The sequence below is a fragment of the Pinus tabuliformis genome, chromosome J (genome assembly GCF_031772625.1).
Source record: "Pinus tabuliformis cultivar Carrire ecotype Pingquan chromosome J, CPIR1, whole genome shotgun sequence".
Lineage (NCBI taxonomy): Eukaryota > Viridiplantae > Streptophyta > Pinopsida > Pinales > Pinaceae > Pinus > Pinus tabuliformis.
This window is the reverse complement of record NC_142295.1, coordinates 1,340,185,042-1,340,191,990: the sequence shown is the minus strand read 5'-3', so window position 1 is coordinate 1,340,191,990 and position 6,949 is coordinate 1,340,185,042. Positions and strand designations below refer to the sequence as shown.

Sequence of the window (6,949 nt, the reverse complement as noted above, 5' to 3'; positions counted from 1 at the left end):
AAAATATATTTTCCAATTTATATAATTAAGTGAATTAATATAAGTATTTTATTCTAGTTTTTATGTACCTTTCAAACACCTCGCCTCCACCTCTCAATTATTAGACAATAAACCGAAGGGAAAAAAGAGCACAGGCTTCACGAGGATGGACAATTCGTTGAGAGCCAATTATAATTAAGGGAGGATGGACAATGAATTCATGGATAACCGTTAAATAAAGTTGAAAATAATTAATATTATTTTGTATTAATGGAGAAATGGTTACACAAGTTGTAACGTATCTCCTTAGTTTAGGATTTGTTCCTAGAGTTTAGGAGTTTGGTTGCAACTTCCTAATCTCTAGTAATGTACTTAATGATGTAATTGCTCATTTGATGTAAGTAGAGTGTACGGAGAGAGTTCTCTTTGTTTGAGTGCAGTCTCCAAGTGCAGTACTCACCTGTGAGCTGTAACTCCTTCTTTTTCAATTCAAGTCTGATTTTTATCTTTGTATCAGAGCACAGAGTAGGGATAGACTTAATTTTTTTTAGGATGCATCATTGATTACAGAATTGTAGTGGCGGTGGAGTGTAAAGAAGAATTCGTAGAATCAGGTGGGCTGCAGTAACACCTGAAGACAAGTCTCAGATGACTGATCATATTTAAGCGGAAAATAGGGTTGGCGCGGCTTCGTCATGAACAATCGTGCCATTTTTTGAGTGGAAGAAAGGGTTGGCGTTGTTTGAGAGAGATAATCGCGCCAGCGCACTAGGAATTGCTATTGGCGTGGAAAATCAAGCCTTAATCGCGCCAATTTTGTGAGACGAGTCGATTTTGTTTTTGGCGCGGGTATTCCACCGTCGAGAAGTGCCAGCCTCTTTTTCTGTGGAAAATATGCAATTTTTGCAAATCGGCCTTGCCCGGTGGTGGCACTTTGAAATTCCAGATCTGTTCGGTGGCAGTAGATCAGAGTTGCCTGGTGGTGGCGCATTGAAGTTCCTGATCTACTCGGTGGCAGCAGATCGGAGTTACCCGCTGGTGGCGCATTGGAGTTCATGATCTGTTCGGTGGTAGCAGATCAGATTTGCCCAGTGGTGGCACATTGGAGTTCTTGATCTGTTTGGTGGCAGCAAATCGGACTTGCCTGGTGGTGGAGCATTGGAGTTCCTGATCTGTTCGGTGGCAGCAGATCGGACTTGCCCGGTGGTGGCGCATTGGAGTTCCTGATCTGTTCGGTGGTAGCAGATCGGATTTGCCCGGTGGTGGCACATTGGAGTTCCTGATCTGTTCAGTGGTAGCAGATCGGATTTGCCCGGTGGTGGCGCATTGGAATTCCTGATTTGTTTGGTGGCAGCAGATCGGACTTGCCCGGTGGTGGCTCATTGAAGATTATTCATCAGAGGATTAGAAATTTTATTAGTTCAATATGAATAACAGTGATGAGTACTCTCTTAAGCCAGAAAATACGTGGTCTATTATCAGGCCAGTAGATTATTTGCTCAGGGAGCAACAACTGCTGTTTATTTTGATAGGAATTGCCATCGCATTGACTTTCCTTATCCTTCAGCTTGGTTTTTTGGCTTCTAATGTTAATGAAAATGGAAGGTTTGTGCCCGACAAACCTCATCGGGTTGTTTATGAGACTCCTGTTTCTCGGTTTGCTCAGTATCATTCGGGTCCGATGGTGAATTCGGAGGCTAAAGTGCGCCTACGTTTGAAGAGAAAGTCCCTGCGAGTTGTCGTGACGGGTGGAGCTAGCTTTGTTGGCAGTCATCTACTTGACAGGCTCATGGCAAGAGGTGACAGTGTTATTGTTGTTGACAAGTTCTTCACAGGAAGGAAGGAGAATGTTTTGCATCATTTTGGTAATCCGAGGTTTGAACAGATAAGGCATGATGTTGTGGAACCCTTATTGTTGGAGGTTGATCAGATCTACCATTTGGCTTGCCCCGCTTCCCCTGTGCATTACAAACACAATCCTGTGAAGACTATCAAAACCAATGATGTGGGAATCTTGAACATATCTAGACTTGCCAAGCGTGTTGGGGCAAATGTTGAGGTTCGGATTGCTCTAATTTTCAATACATACGGTCCACGAATGTGCCGTGATGATGGTCGGGTTGCAAGTAATTTTGTTTCTCAAGCTTTGCGCAAGGAGCCTTTGACAGTCTATGGAAATTGGAAACAGACACGGAGCTTCCAGTTCGTTTTTGATCTGGTTGAAGGCCTTATGCGACTTATGAAGGGCGAACATGTTGGTCCTTTCAATCTTGGGAATCCTAGGGAATTTACAATGTTAGAACTAGAACAGTTTGAAGGAGGAAAGGATGACTCTAACAGTGATTGGGACATTCCATTGCTAATGGAAGAAAACAATGAGGAAGATGAAGGGGAGGAGCAGAAACAAGAAGAAGAAGTAACAGGAAATTTAATCAATAATGCAAGCCGGAAAAGGCTGAAATAGACAAATTTGAGGTAAGTCCCCTACCAAGGAGATCAAGTAGGAATACTCGATTACCTTCTAGATTGAAAGAATATGCATTAATGTCAAAGTTTTTAAACATTGTAGAACCTGCAAATTATGAGGAAGCAAGTAATTCTGATGCATGGAGGGCTGCAATGTATGAAGAAATAGAATCAATAAATAGAAACCATACTTGGGATTTGGTTGAATTCCCTGAAGGTAAAACCCCCATGGGATGCAAATGGCTGTATAAACCAAAAATAAATGCAAAGGGAGTATAGAGAAATTTAAAACTAGACTGGTAGCAAAGGGTTACTCACAGCAAGAGGAAATAGATTTCAATGACACCTTTGCTCCTGTAGCCAAATTAAACACCATTAGAATGCTAATTTCCCTTAGCAACAAAACAAAAATGGCAGCCACACCGGCTAGATGTTAAATCTGCATTTCTGAATGGTGACTTGAAGGAAGAAATTTATTTAGTACAGCTTGAAGGTTTTGTGAAAAAGGGGCAGGAACATCTTGTGTGTAAATTGAAAAAGGCACCCAGGTCGTGGTATGAGAAAATTGACTCATTTTTTTGTACAACATGGCTTTCATAGGAGCTTGAATGATCCAAATCTGTATACCAAGTTTAATAAACAGAGGAAAATTATTTTGATTTCTTTGTATGTAGATGATATGATCATAACAGGGAATGCTAACAATCTGATCAAAGAAATCAGATGTCACAAGTGTAGGAGATGGAAAGAACTCGGAAACCTTCATTATTGCTTGGGATTGGAGGTATGGAAAGCCTCTGGGCAAACCTTTCTTACTCAAGGGAAGTATGCCAAAAACTTGCTGGAAAGGTTCAGAATGGAGCAGTGCAGATTAGCAGCAACACCATTACAGCAGAACTTAAAGTTGAGCAGTGACGACGGTACTAAAGAGGTGGATGCTACCATGTACAGACAGCTAGTTGGCAGTTTGATATATCTGACTACAACTAGACCAGATTTGGCGTATTTTGTTAGTGTGTTGAGTTAGTTCATGTCAAAACCACTCGAAAGTCACTGGGTCGCAGCAAAAAGTGTGTTGAGGTATCTTAGTGGTACTAGTAATTATGGAATTTTGTACATTGACACTTTTGATGTTATTCTAGCAGGTTTTTTAGATTCCAACTAGGCAGGTAACTTGGATTATCGAAGTTCTATCATAGGTTACGCATTCATCATTGGATCCGGGGTCATAGCATGGAGCAGCAAAAGGCAGAGCACTGTAGCTCTGCTTCATTGAGAGAAACCACTGTCAAAAGAGATATGTGTTGAATATTGTAAAACTTGTGATAACATGGCTGATATTTTTATTAAGCCTCTTGGGCGTGTAAAGTTTGAATTGTTTAAAGGGATGCTAGGAGTTCAGGATAATCCTTTCTCCATTAAGGCGGGGAGTTGAAAATAATTAATATTATTTTGTATTAATGGAGAAATGCTTACACAAGTTGTAACGTTTCTCCTTAGTTTAGGATTTGTTCCTTGAGTTTAGGAGTTTGGTTGCAATTTCCTGATCTCTAGTAATGTACTTAATGATGTAATTGCTCATTTGATGTAAGTAAAGTGTACGGAGAGAGTTCTCTTTGTTTGAGGGAAAAAGAAAAAAGAAAAAAGAAAAAAAAGCACTCAAACAAAGAGAACTCTCTCCGTACACTTTACTTGCATCAAATGAGCAATTACAATATTAAGTACATTACTAGAGATTAAGAAGTTGCAACCAAACTCCTAAACTCTAGGAACAAATCCTAAACGAAAGAGATACATTACAACTTGTGTAATCATTTCTCCATTAATACAAAATAATATTAATTATTTTCAACTAATAATAACCGATAAAGTATCGTTGTTCAATGCTAATGCTTTCTTTGACATTTACAATGACCGTCTATATACACAACTTGATATGAAGTAGTATAATGAGGAATATATAACGTTAACTCGGAACCAATGGCTGTTTATTACCTTTAATAAACACAACCATATTATATTGAAAAAACTTAAGTTTGGATGGAAAATAATTTATAACAAAAAATAATTCGTATTTAAAACTGTAAATGAACACTTCTTTTTCACTTTTGATAATTTGATTTAAATGGTATTTAATTTATATTTTATACCTTATTGGGATGATACAGAAGATTTTAAAATCTAAAATATTTTTATTTAAAATGGCATACGTAAAGGTATATTTCATTTAGCGGTGAAAAGTAAATTTTAAGTTGTTATTATATAACTACAACTTCATGAATGGTATATATTTTATAATTTGTATAGTCATGAATGGTACAATGTGAATTTCATATATTTAAATTTTCATAATTAAGATTAAATAATTTTTTAATTTATCTAATTCATTGAATTAATATAATATAATATAATTTAGTTTTATATGAAATAGTGGTTTGTAATTTGATCATTTAAAAATGTAATAGAGTGGCTTGAAATTTTAATCATTTGTTTTAAGAGGGAGTGAATAGATGCCTAGCTAAGTAATTTTCATCCTTAATTTGCCTTTGTGATTCTGCAATTTTTATTCTCGGCACTCGTAAATACTCACTTCGAGTGAAATCTTGCAACCATGAACGAGAAGATGCCCGGGATAGCGATTGGAGAAGAAGCACAAGACAACAATTGGGAACACCTAGTGTAGAGTTTAGTGTGGCATAGTTAATGTACTCCTTCTAACTGGAGGCTTCCGTTGGATGGCATAAATTGGAAAACTCAATATGTGGGTATGATTGAAAGGTTTAATGACGTCACATTGGGGATGGATTTAAAGATTTGCGCTATTCCAACACCATGCCTAAAACACATTTCACAGCTTAAGCGGGACTTGAGACTTCCAGTGGAATCTGTGGAGATAAATGTGTTTTCTCATATAAACCATTCTAGAGATCTGGTATTTTGTATTGAAAATTGAATTGGGAATTGGGGACGCCTAGTGTAGAGTTTGGTGTGGAATAGATCTTGTACTGCTTCTAATTGGAGGCCTTCGTTGGATGGCATAAGTTGGCAAACTGAAGACGTGTGTATGATTGAAACATTTAATGGGGTAACATTGGGGATGGATTGAAAGCTTTGGGCTATTCCAACACCATGCCTAAAATGCATTTCACAGCTTAAGTCAGACTTGAGACTTCGAGTGGAATCTATGGAGATAAATGTCCTTTCTCGTAGAAACCATTCTAGAAATCTGGTATTTTGTATTGCAAATTGAATTCAGAATTGGGAACGCCTAGTGTAGAGTTTGGTGTGGCATAACTCTTTGGTGTTGCATAACTCCTGTACTGCTTCTAACTGGAGACTTCCGTTAGATGGCATAAATTGGAAAACTGAAGATGTGGGTACGGTTGAAAGGTTTAATGGGGTCACATTGGGGATAGCTTAAAAACGTTGACCTATTCCAACACCATGCCTGAAATTCATTTCACGGGTTATGTCGGACTGAAAACTGAAGATGTGGGTATGGTTGAAAGTTTAAATGGGGTCACATTGGGGATAGCTTAAAAACGTTGGCCTATTCCAACACCGTGCTTAAAATTCATTTCACATGTTATGTCGGACTTCAAAATTCCAGTGGAATCTATTGAGGCAAACGTCCTTTCTCATAGAAACCATTCTCGAAATCGGGTATTCTGTATTGCAAATTGAATTAGTTTTTTGTAGGTGTTTGTTTAGCGTTGATAAGGTGTTACTTACTATGTACCCAAAATAGAAGATTATGAGACAAAATATGATTGTACGAAGGGGAAAAGGGGCCAATTATAATGAATGGAGGATGGAAAATCTTTTATCTCAAATGTTGATACTGCAACCAAGAAAAGGGAGGATGGTGGCCCTTTTAGCTAAATTTTTATCTATTATACCAACTCACCAATAATGGGTATATGGAATTCCAGCCAGTCTGGTTTAAAGAGGCCACAATTTTGCTAAGAAAATAGTGGAAATATTGGCAAGATTTCGATAAATATCTGGTAAAAATTTTGGGAAATCTTTTTTTTCAAATGAATTCGATAAACAACCATGTCATTGATAAGAAAAACATTCTCATGAAAGGTATTGATATGATCCTTGCTGAAATTATGATATTTTAACTCAAATTTCTATAACAAACAACTTTAATGAAGAACTTCTTCAAAATCACATGAGAAGAACATATAGAAATTAGAGTTACTAAAAACAATTTTTAGTCTAGGAAAATCAATTTCAAAATTTGGGTTAGTAAATTTTAAGGGATTAAATTGTAAATTAAGTTATAAGGACACTGATATATTAATTATTTTTAAAAGTAAATAAATATTTACCATTAAAATTATAAATATATAGAAAACTTAATTAAATTGTATACTAATTAATTTATTTTAATCTTAAATTTAATTTAATAATTATTAAATTACTATGTAAAATATTATTTTTGTATTATAAATCTATTTAAGGATTCTGTATAGATTTATTAACAAATAAATATACC

The 6,949-nt window shown here is 36.6% G+C and overlaps 1 pseudogene; it reads left to right on the top strand.

Moving 5' to 3' along the window:
- The first annotated feature begins 1,405 nt into the window (after positions 1-1,405).
- LOC149232319 (UDP-glucuronic acid decarboxylase 4 pseudogene) lies at positions 1,406-5,739 on the top strand (annotated as a pseudogene).
- Positions 5,740-6,949: the final 1,210 nt, after the last annotated feature.